Source organism: Lacerta agilis, chromosome 8 (genome assembly GCF_009819535.1).
Source record: "Lacerta agilis isolate rLacAgi1 chromosome 8, rLacAgi1.pri, whole genome shotgun sequence".
NCBI classification, from domain to species: domain Eukaryota; kingdom Metazoa; phylum Chordata; class Lepidosauria; order Squamata; family Lacertidae; genus Lacerta; species Lacerta agilis.
In genome coordinates this window covers 56,092,500-56,103,947 of record NC_046319.1, presented here as the reverse complement: position 1 = coordinate 56,103,947, position 11,448 = coordinate 56,092,500, and positions in this window count along the sequence as shown.

Below are 11,448 nucleotides of genomic sequence, written 5' to 3'. Positions count from 1 at the left end.
CCCATTCATGTGAAAGAAGCGGAGAGTGAAAGCGCACATTAAAGTGGAGCACGTTCACGCCTGACCGAGGCAGCAAGGCTTTAGAGTAAGTGCCTGTGCCAGCACTCCATACAGAGTCCAAATGAAATTTTAACAATGGAGAAGCCAGCAAGTACATGTGCCCAGATCAAAGCAGAAAACGAGACATCCAGGTGATTGTGGATTTACCTTGGCTTATATCTCACAGGTCCATAAAGCCGTGGCTGGGACTATACCACTTCAGACTACGGGTGGTGGTGATGGATGCATGGACCATTCTATGAAAATTTTAAATAAAAACATGGAAAGTAAGCATGCTAAGGAGAAAGCAAGGTGCAAACCCACCTCCGTGGCATCTGTCCAGGTAGATGGCATTTTTATTTTTGGCATGAAAAGTATTCCATCATGTGTGCCTCCACTCGCAGTCTGCAGTGGTATAGCCCAGACACAGGTTGACCACCTCCGGGAGAACTGGGCCACTGCATAAAAGCAGAACAGAACTGCCTCCATCCACCTGTCCATTTCAAAGTGCTTTGGGGATGGAAATGTGCATTGGGGATACAGTCAAGCTCTGCAGTCCACGCTTCCATCCTAGGTTGACTTGCTGTCCTCTCTAAACTGTTGCCAGCAGCTGCAGCTGTTTTTAGGAGCAGCCTAGATTCTGACATCCGTCTGTAACTAATGTGCAGTCATTGTGGGCAATCCTCTTACGTTGCCCGCTTCCTGGCTATTACAGGTATAGCTCCATCCCTTCTTCTTTTCCCTTATCAAAGCTTTTAACTGAAAAAGGAAAGATAAGGAAATGGAATGAATTGCCATCAGTACACCTGTGCACCCATTGCCTAAACGGCATACATGTCTCAGTTTATTTCTCTACATTTAGTTCCTGTGCACTTCGTCAGTAGCTGAATGTGCGAAGTAACTGGTGCCCTTGAACCGTTATGAAATCTTTGTGAAGAAGGGAGTTTCTCTCACTTCAAGGCTAACTGTGTGTCTGGAGACCCTACAAATGGACAACAAATGCATGGCTGCTGGATTGTAGTGAGGTTTGAGTGAACTTCCCTCCAGTCTGCGACATTTTATCTGCAATGGCCTGTTTACATAGGGTTGCCATAGCTGTTGAGCTTTCTTTGGAAAATCTCTGAAAAAATTGAAGTTTTAAAAGGAAATTCAACAACAACAAAAAAAAACCCAACACTTTCAACATGGGTTGCTATGGGTTCCCAGTTATTTTAACCTCTTTTGGAAATTCCACTGGGACTCCATTTTCAGCAGGCGAATCCCGGATATGTCCAGGGAATTCCAGACATATGGCAGCCCTACATTTATACATGCAAGTCATCACTTGCACCCGAGGCCAAGTCATGCAAGAGAATGAGATGGAAGAACCCAGTGATGCTAAGAATGAAATATACTTGATTTAGGCTGCGGGCTAGTGATGCCATTTTGAAATGCTTCCCCCAGGTTTTAAAAATAATTCACTGAGAGCAACGAAAACAAAAACCCCTAGCATAGTTGATAGAAATGTTACGAGTGTCTGGTTTTAAAAGCTCTAACCCCAGCCATGCACTCTGCTGTGCTTGCAATGAGATTTTAATGTAACAGCACATTGAATAATGTGATCTTCCACCCGCCCTTAGATATTATGTACCTTGTTCTCCCACCTCAGGACTCTTGCCACCTCTTCCTGCTACATGTATAGCCTGTGCTTAAAATAATTTGAAAACCTGAGGGATTCACAATGGTCACAGCTGACTTGGCCTGCTAAATTCAGCAAAAGTGAGGCATGGCCTTGCCTTTTCGGGTGGCGCCATTGACCAAAATGTAGCTAGTTACGTTCCCAGAACCCAGTTACTTCCCATGTTAGGAGACTGGCGTTGACCGGATATAGGTGCATTTGTGCAAATTATGGGCTACCAAAGATGAAAAGTAAAATGAATGGTGACAAGCAGGGAACTTCCAGACAATCTGTTTGTTGAGCATTCATCCAGACTTGTTTGCAGGGAGGCTCGTTGGGGTTTGCTGTTTAGTGAACATTTATCCTGATTGCTTGTGGGGAGGCTGGAGGACGATTGCGGAGGGTGTTGCTTCCAGCTACTGTTATCCCACACATTCCAGAGCATTCCCCTGTCACTTTCCCTATTGCTGAAAGTCTGACCAAGTGGGTTTGTTGCACAGGACCTCTCAGTCAATTGTAATTGCACAACCGGAATTTGCCCAGAATGTGATTAAATTCCACCCAGAAATATGAACAGCCTGGAAGCGCTCGGAGACATAAATGTTGCAAACCTAAATAAATAAAACCAGTTTGTCTGTTGTGGCTTTCCACAAAGAATCATGGAAAGGTTCCTGATCCAGGAGGTGATGCATGTGTTAAAAGTCTATTTATGTACATGGATCTCTTCACCTGGCTCAGAGCACCTGTGTATTATCCACACACATAGAGGGAACCTCCACCTTTGCAACTAACAGTTGACACTTGCATGAATGAACGAAACTTGATGTGTGTGTGGAGGCAGCGGCAGGGAGCCCTGCTCCAAATTCTCAAGTTATTACATTCCAAAGAAGGTGCTTCTGGTCAGGTGTAGATCAAGAACTTATTCAAAGAGAGAAGCAATCCTACTACCTTGTCTGTGCAGAAGGTTTTGTATTTCTAAGAGCCTTTTTATATTTATTTTGCTTACTTGTAAATAAAGTGCACCAAAGACAGTGGCAAGAACTGTGTGTGGCTGTTTTCTTTCTTTCCACCTGGAGCCTTAGGCTAAATTTTAGCATGCACACCCCAGGAAACACACACACACACACACACACACACACACACACACACACACTATGAACTGGGAGAGGTTATCTGCTGGTATTTGGAAACCAACACAGGTTTTCCTAAAGACACTTAAACTTGAAAATTTCATTAATGTACGAAGGAAATCTGGTGCCTTTGTAACTTCTTGAAGAGGCTGCATTTTGGGGGGGGGGGGTCTTTTTTTTTTTTTTGTCCAGATGGGGTTTTTCTTCTTGGGGGTAATTTTCAGCAAGAAAACGTCAGTTGCAGAAAGAGCCAAACACAACAATCTTGTGGATTTTTGGGTTTTTTTACATTGAAAAGGGACAGGAATGCCACCACACTTTCTTGTCACGTCTGATCTGTAGCCAGACTGCTTTTGTGACCAGAGGTATCTTTTGATACACCCAAACTTGGCCTACCTGGCAAAAACTTGGCCTCGTCGCAAAGCACCACGGGAAGGGGGAAAGACAGAAGCAGACTCTTCCTGTTCTCATTTGCAGCCTCAGCTCTGGCCTCGGGGGCTTTTGCTCTGAGACGTCTGCAGGCATGCCCCCACCACTGTATGTGTGTGTGTAGAGCGGGGGGGGGGGGGGCGGGGCGGGAGGTCAGCACCTGGAAAAGCTGCACAGTCAAGATAAGGGCATCTGCCATTGTCTCGCTTCCTGTTATGTTGGGATGCATTAACCTTTGGAAAACCTTCATGGAGTCCCCTGCCAGGAAAATGGGATAGCGGCTCAATTTAGATGCACCCCCCCCAGTAGTCATTAGGGAAGTCCTGTCTGTGTCCATCTAGTGTCTTCTGATAAACCTGGGACATACGTACCAAACTATCAGAAATAGGTGGGGACCCACAAGATTGATTGCTCCCCCATTCACATCCAAATTCCTTTGTGTGGAAATCTAACACATCAAGCATAAAGTTGGACTCTCCTTGATACCTAGCTTTCTGTGTGTGAGTAATTTTTTTTTTGGATGGATGATTATCAGGACTCATTCACACTTCCTCTTTCCCTGTGCCTAGAAAGCACAGGTCTGAGAGGTTTTCTGCTTGACCAACGCTTTCTAGGCATGGGAGGTCTGAGTGTTTTTCCCCCTCGCTCCACTCCTTTCCCAGGGAAAACTTGCTCCTTGGCTGTAAATCGGAACAAATGGCAGTCTGAGACAACCAGATCGCTGTCCCCCCGCCCCACCTGACTGAGTGATAAAGAGTGGTTTCCCCAGGGGAAAGGAGCAGGCCAGGAAAAGAGGTTCTGGAAATTTATGGGGTAATTTGTTAACAGTCCTGTGCTGCACTTTTAAGACCAGCCAGTTCAGGTTTACAATCTTGTGCATACTTACAAGGTGGCAATCCCCACAGAATTAAGCAGGGCTCACCTCTGTGCAGTTTGCTTAGCATGAACCCACACCAGGAATTGTGACCGCAGGGACCCCCCTCTGAACCAGAGTGAGGCACTTTTCAGTAGACAGCATCTTAAAAAGCAAAGACATCACCTTGCCGACAAAGGTCCGTATAGTTAAAGCTATGGTTTTCCCAGTAGTAATGTACGGAAGTGAGAGCTGGACCATCAAGAAGGCTGATCGCCAAAGAATTGATGCTTTTGAATTATGGTGTTGGAGGAGACTCTTGAGAGTCCCATGGACTGCAAGAAGATCAAACCTATCCATTCTCAAAGAAATCAGCCCTGAGTGCTCACTAGAAGGACAGATCCTGAAGTTGAGGCTCCAGTACTTTGGCCACCTCATGAGAAGAGAAGACTCCCTGGAAAAGACCCTGATGTTAGGAAAGATGGAGGGCACAAGGAGAAGGGGACGACAGAGGATGAGATGGTTGGACAGTGTTCTCGAAGCTACTAACATGAGTTTGGCCAAACTGCGAGAGGCAGTGAAGGATAGGGGTGCCTGGCGTGCTCTGGTCCATGGGGTCACGAAGAGTTGGACACGACTGAACGACTGAACAACAACAACAAAGCTGCAAAATTGCAGTGCCCACTGTAACTTTACAACAGGGGAGGTTGTGGTGAAAACCAGAACAACTTGGCCACACACCTGTGATTGCTCATTGGTCATGCTGCCAGGGATGACCAGGTCATCTTAAAAGTTGAAAATGCTGAACAGGCCTGTCTACATTTAAAAAATAAATAAATCAGGTTACAAATGAAGATGTCTGCTGTGTCTCTACTACAAGAAAAGTGCACTGCATGGGATCAACAGCACTTAATGCCCGACTTCTAGACAGTGCCAGGTGGGCTTCTGAAACATGGAGGATAGCTAACAACAGCCCTCCAGATTCTCTGTAGTTAGTCTGAGATTTATAGTCACCTCATTCTTTTTAAATTATAGCTCTAGATGTTATTTCGTTGGTGTTGTTAAGCAATTACAAACCACTCTGCAATCCTTCAATATATATAGTGTAGGCCCCCCTGATTTAGCTGTCTGCCACCATGGCTCCTTCACTGCAGTTGGAGTAAGGAAATGCTGCCATCTTGTGCCATCTTGGGAAACTTCAGGAGCTCAAGACTGGGCACCAGTCTTCCTTTTTCTGAATTTCATTTCTTTCTGACCTCATGGTCCGTGTGGTAGACAAACGCTAATTCTGTTATAAAAATGTTGAGTCTTTTTAAGGTGCCCCAAACTTTTTGTTTTTGCTGCAGGAGGATAGTGGAAGGACTCCGAGCTCTTCCAAAAATGGCAATCATGTCTCTCCACCGAGTGGAGAAACCAGAAACAGTAGTTAGACATGTTCCCTAATGATCTGAGCTCAAGGTTTAATGCAGATATACCCTTCTATCTTAGGACTGCCATATTCCCAAAAGTGAAAATCCAGACAAAATTGCAGCCCCATTCTATCTGTGCAGCTGAGGAAAAGCAAAAACTATTCAGCCCCTGGAGACAAAGTTAACAACCCTTCATGCCAGTTACAGGTAGGTAGCCGTGTTGGTCTGCCATAGTTGAAACAAAAATTTAAATTTAAAAAATTCCTTCCAGTAGCACCTTAAAGACCAACTAGGTTTGTTCTTAGTATGAGCTTTCGTGTGCATGCACATGAAAGCTCATACCAAGAACAAAACTAGTTGGTCTTTAAGGTGCTACTGGAAGGAATTTTTTAAATTTTTCTTTTTTATTTTGTTTTGACTATGGCAGACCACTCTCTGAGGATCATTACTTCCCAAAACAGGGTCCTCCCCCTGCCTCACAATTTGACAAGCAGTGCCCTAAATTGAATGGGAATAAGCAAAACCATGATGTGAGTGCACTAAGAGCTTTTGTAGTGGGGTGACTCAGTGAATGAGGTTGTTGCTGGTCTGAAATCTCACATCTGCTATGATTGCATATGGCGGTCTTAGGCCATTTTTTCTCACTGCCTCGCCCCCTCTCCCCATTTCCAAGGTAACAGTTTGACAGCAACAGGGGCATTGATTAAGACTAGATTTTTTATCAAATATTTTTGCCATACATTTATGGAACACGAAGTATATGGACTGGTAGAATTATAGATACTTCCGACTTCCGGCGAGGGCGCCATTGCCGGCGGTCGAGGGTTGTCTTGGCAGCGAAACGACCCTGGCTTTCCCGGGGGCTAGGAGCTCTGCTACCACACAGCGGGCTCCGTTAAGCCGCGGGTCGAGCGTCCCGCGGCATGGGCTCTCCAGCTGGCCCCATTGCACTGACCCTTTCTCCGTTCCCCTTGTAAAAGGGGCGCAGGAGTGAAAGGGCAACGGCGCGGGGCTGTGGAGGTTTTGCCCCAGCCGGGGAAGCTAAGTGGCGGCTGCCGCCGGCGATGAGCGTATCGTTCTTACCTAAATTGAAGCAAAAAGAAGAACCCCATAAGCTGTAAGTACAGAGTTTAATTGGCCTTAAAATTTCTTTAATTTGCTTTTGGGGAGGAATGTCAAAAGGAAGCCCGTTCCTCTCCCTGCCGAATTGGAAGAGAGTAACAATGTATCTGGCTGTTGCTGCATTTGGCTGATACAATGTTTCTATTGGAGTTTTTCTGACAAGTACGATCTGTCAAAACCCCTGTTAGGGGAGGATTGAGACTTTTAAAGCATTTCTTCTCAAAGTTGGTGGAATATAATTTTTGCACCCTGATTAGGGGAAGATAGCGGCTGAAACTTGAGGCTTAAAGATGGAAAAGTACTGAACTTTGTTATTTCCTGCCTGCTTCTGCCATTTTTGGTTTCGCTTTTAAAATGACTTTAGATCCGGGAATGACCCAAGGACAAAGGATAATTCTTTTGAAACTTGAACTTTTAAACCAGAAATTAGAACTGCTGAATCAGAATGTCGACGAAAAGTTTTTTGGAATTGGTAAGGTTTCAGAGAACTTTGCCAAAGAACCTGAGGAGAACCTTGCTGGGGAACTTGAGGAAATATCTGGAGAACAAGACACAGTGACTACGCAACTCCAAGAAGAAGAAAAACCCTGTTGGTGTGAGAGGCCCAGGGTTGAATTTAGACATATTATATCCGATTTCTGGGGTGGGAGCCCAGAAATGAAGGAACAACAATCTTGGGAATTACAATTAAAAGTTGATTGGAAGTTTGAAATGGAGATGCTGGATGGTGACGTATTATATTTCCTGAAGAGCTTTGCAAGGATGTTTCTGGACAAGGCCTTGGTCTTTAGATACAAGGAAAAAGAGGACATTCTGGACAATGGTTTTGGAAAGAGGTGGAGGGAAGTCTGGTGGGTGATTCCAAGGGGGGGGAGAAAAAATGGTAAGAAGAGGGGTAGGGTGAAAAAATTTAGATGTGTAATCAGGAAGGCTTTTCATGGTACCCCGAAGTCAGAGTGTTAAAAAAAAAATTTTTTTGATTTGGAATAGAGAAGAGATACTTGGATTGTTTTTAAAGAAGGATAGTTTAATATTATATAAGGTTTGAATTAGAAATACCAGCAGCAGTTTTAGTGGAATAAGAGATAGATAAGGTAACAAGAAGTTAAGATTTGTATTAAGAAGTTGTATTTTGATATCTTGATGTTAAATGACTTAAATTTTAGAGATGAAAATTATGAATTTAGGTGAATGAATTGTTGAAATAGATAGAAAGTTACTAAAGTAAATTAGAATTGGAAGCAGAGGAGAGAACGGGGGAAGTCCCTCTAATTAGATTTGAAATAAGATTTTAATTAAAAGTATGGAGTGTTGGTGTTCCGGTGTAGGTATGTATTTTCTTTTATTTCTGTTTTTCTTGTTGTATTTGTTGTTGTTGTTGTTTTTCTATTGTATTTGTATCTGTTTTGATGTGGAAAACCAATAAATTCTTGTTAAAAAAAAAAGAATTATAGATACTTCCTTTGCTTTAGCAGCCTGCTAAGCAGATTCTTGGATTCACTCCTTAGTTACATCTGGTTGCATCAATGAATGTACTCTTTATTGGGCTGCCTAAGTTCAGATGGTCCTGCAGAGGATTTATAGAGCTGTGGCTACCTGCATCAAAATGCAGTAGATGTCTTGCCCATTCTGTCAAACTTGTTTCTGCTCAAGCCTTGCAGTTACGGTTCTGCCCAGGAGATGGCACTGGAGACATACTGACTGAAAGCCTCTCACCGTTTCAAGCCAAAATCTGAATACGTTTTTTGGAAAGTAGGGAATTGTTGTTAAGCGAGAGGATGAAAATAGCAGGGTTTGATGTGCTAAATTGCAAGAGAAGGAGAGAGGAGGGCTTTTTTGTGGGGGGGGGGGAAGAGAAAGTTAGTATGTATTTGGGTTTGGGATGATAGGAGTTTGACTACAATAGAAAGAAGCTAATGTGCCAAAAATAAGAATAAAAATCTATCACCGCTTCAAGACAATTTTCAGGCAGAACAAGTAATGATGTTTGAAAAACGTTTGGAGTCCTGCAGAAAAAGTCATTTGACAGAGTAATGGATTGATTTTGGCATAAAGCCCTCGGGCATGATCCATTTAAAGTTAGGTATTTTGAAGCCCCATTAATTTAGGATGAGGAACATTTAATGATCATACAACACTGGCTCCAAGTTTTTGTGGGCCTTTGGCAGCAGGACATTGGTGAGTCTCCCCCGCCCCAATCTTACAGGCTGTGCCATGGAGGTCGGCCATGTTAAGTCCTAATTCTAGGAAATGAGCATCACTTGTGTTACATAGAAGGCAGGCCACAAAGGTTTTGGTATTTGACACCTTCGATCTGGAGTTCAAAGCATCTACCTGGGGACTTTGTGTGGTACTTCAGTTACTTAAATTACTTGAGGGAAATAGCCAGAACTAGCGAGTCCCCATTTCAAATAAATAAGTTCAAATAAACTTATTTCTCTTCAGAATAAAAACGGCAGTCAAAGAATAAAAGGGTTTGTGGCTTAAAGCTCCAAACAGCGACATTAGCAGAATAACAAGGTGGTTACTTGGAGCTGATGTGTACATAATGCTACCCAAACCTATGTTGCCTGGACCAACTGCTTACATCATACCCTCCAACATTTCTCCAATTAAAATAGGGACGTCTTTCTTTTCATTTATTTATTTATTTATTTATTATTACTATTTTATTTATACCCCACCCATCTGACTGGGTTGCCCCAGCCACTCTGGGTGGCTTCCAACATATATAAAAACATTATAAAACATTAAACATCAAAAACTTCCCTATACAGGGCTGCCTTCAGATGCCTTCTAAAGGTTGCATAATAGGACAGGCTGCCTGCGGACCAAAGCTCAGCTGACCAAGAACCTTTGGGAAGACCTTTGACCCAAAGGCAGCCTTAGTGGAGGATGAAGAATCTATCTTACAATGCAAAGCCTGTGTAGCCAGCCCCCTTGCGCATGTCCAGAATGGGAAAATCACGCTTAAAGTCTGTGGAAGGAGGCTGCTCCCCCTAAGCTGTACTGCAACATGCACCAGGAGAACCTTTGTTTATAGCTGGGTATATGAGGACAGTGCCCTCCTTTGTGTGTTCAGACCTTTTAACCTCACCCCAAATAAATTAAGACTCAAATATTTGGTTTGGTTTTTGGCAGAATTTAGGCCACAACTTTATTGAATACAGCAAGTGATTGGTTGCATAGGCTTTGGTTCACCTAGTTCCCTGCTCTGCAGGTAGTGCTGATCCAGGGTTCCAGCATAGGTCAGCCAAGGGTGAACACCTGGATAGCGGAAAGCCATAGACCTGCTCTATCTGCCACCCAGATATCACCCTGGACTCAGGCACGAGCACAACCCACTCTCAGGGGTTGACCAAACCACCGAGTCCCTGGAATCCTTTAACGGAATACCCTTCACGTAGGGAAGGGCGGGTGCACGCACTGAAAAAGGAAGCTCTGGGTCACGTGCATGGGTATTTATAGGTCCCTCGATATGTTTAGCTTGCGTCCCATTGGCTTGATTGAACCCTGCATCGAGGGACCTACCGATTGGGTGTTGTGGCTGTCAACCAAACCCACCAACAACACAGGGGTAGGTTGCCAGGTCTCACCGCAATATGTGCCCTCTTTAAGGGAGGATCCGATTTAGCTTCAGGATGCAGTGGGCTACCCTTCACTAGCCTTATTTAAGCAGAGGCTGCTTAGCCATCTGTCAGAAAGGCTGTAGTTGTATGCTGGGAATTGGATCAAAGGGCCTCTAGGTCTCTTCCAGCTTCGTAATCGCAATACTCCGTTTTTTGATGGGAGGAGTGCTTGGTGGTAGTGGCAATCTCTTGTGCTCCACTCTCTCTGTCCCCCACCCCCCCACCCGGAAAGAGAAGAGCTGTCCAGTATCTCCAGTCAGCATTGCATCCTCTGCCATGGCATGGGGCTCTGCAGTTGTCCAGCTGGGCCTCATCTTGCAGTGAAATGGGACTTAAAATTGCTTAAATTTTGCTTGCATCATGCACATGGATTCTAGTGATTCAGCTGTGTGATTCCTACATTGCGAGGGCTGGACTAAATGACTCCTTGGGTACCTTCCAACTCTATAATTCTAGCGTTGCTATTATTGTTACCAGTGCTTTTCTTTTCTTTTCTTTAAAGGAAAAAAGGTGTTGGTATTCATCATGAAGTTGTTCTACACCAGTTTGGTGTAGTGGTTAAGAGCGGTGGACTCGTAATCTGGTGAACCGGGTTCGCTTCCCCGCTCCTTCACATGCAGCTGCTGGGTGGCCTTGGGCTAGTCACACTTCTTTGAAGTCTCTCAGTCCCACTCACTTCACAGAGTGTTTGTTGTGGGGGAGGAAGGGAAAGGAGATTGTTAGCCTCTTTGAGACTCCTTCGGGTAATGATAAAGCGGGATATCAAATCCAAACTCTTCCTCTTCTTCTTCTTCTAGTAAGTGCCACATTTTTTCATATATATAGGTGGAGGTACTGCATCTCCTTGAGTACTCCCAGAAAAAAAGCACTGTTTGTTATTGTATTTATATCCTACCTATCCCCCAAGGCCCTCGAAGTGGCATATGTGAGTCTCTCCCCCACTCCATTTCATCCTCATAACACCCCTGCAATGTAGCCTAGCCTGAGACACAGTGACTGGCCCAAGGTCACCTAGTAAACATCATGGCTAAGTGGGGATGGCCTAGTCTCCTAGATCCTACTCCACCACTAAACACTGCATCACACTAGTTCCAAGGAGGCAAATCATAAACAATTTATCTCACAGAAGCAACCTCTGTTCATGGAATATTACAGAACTTCCCCTCCACAACAACAGTGA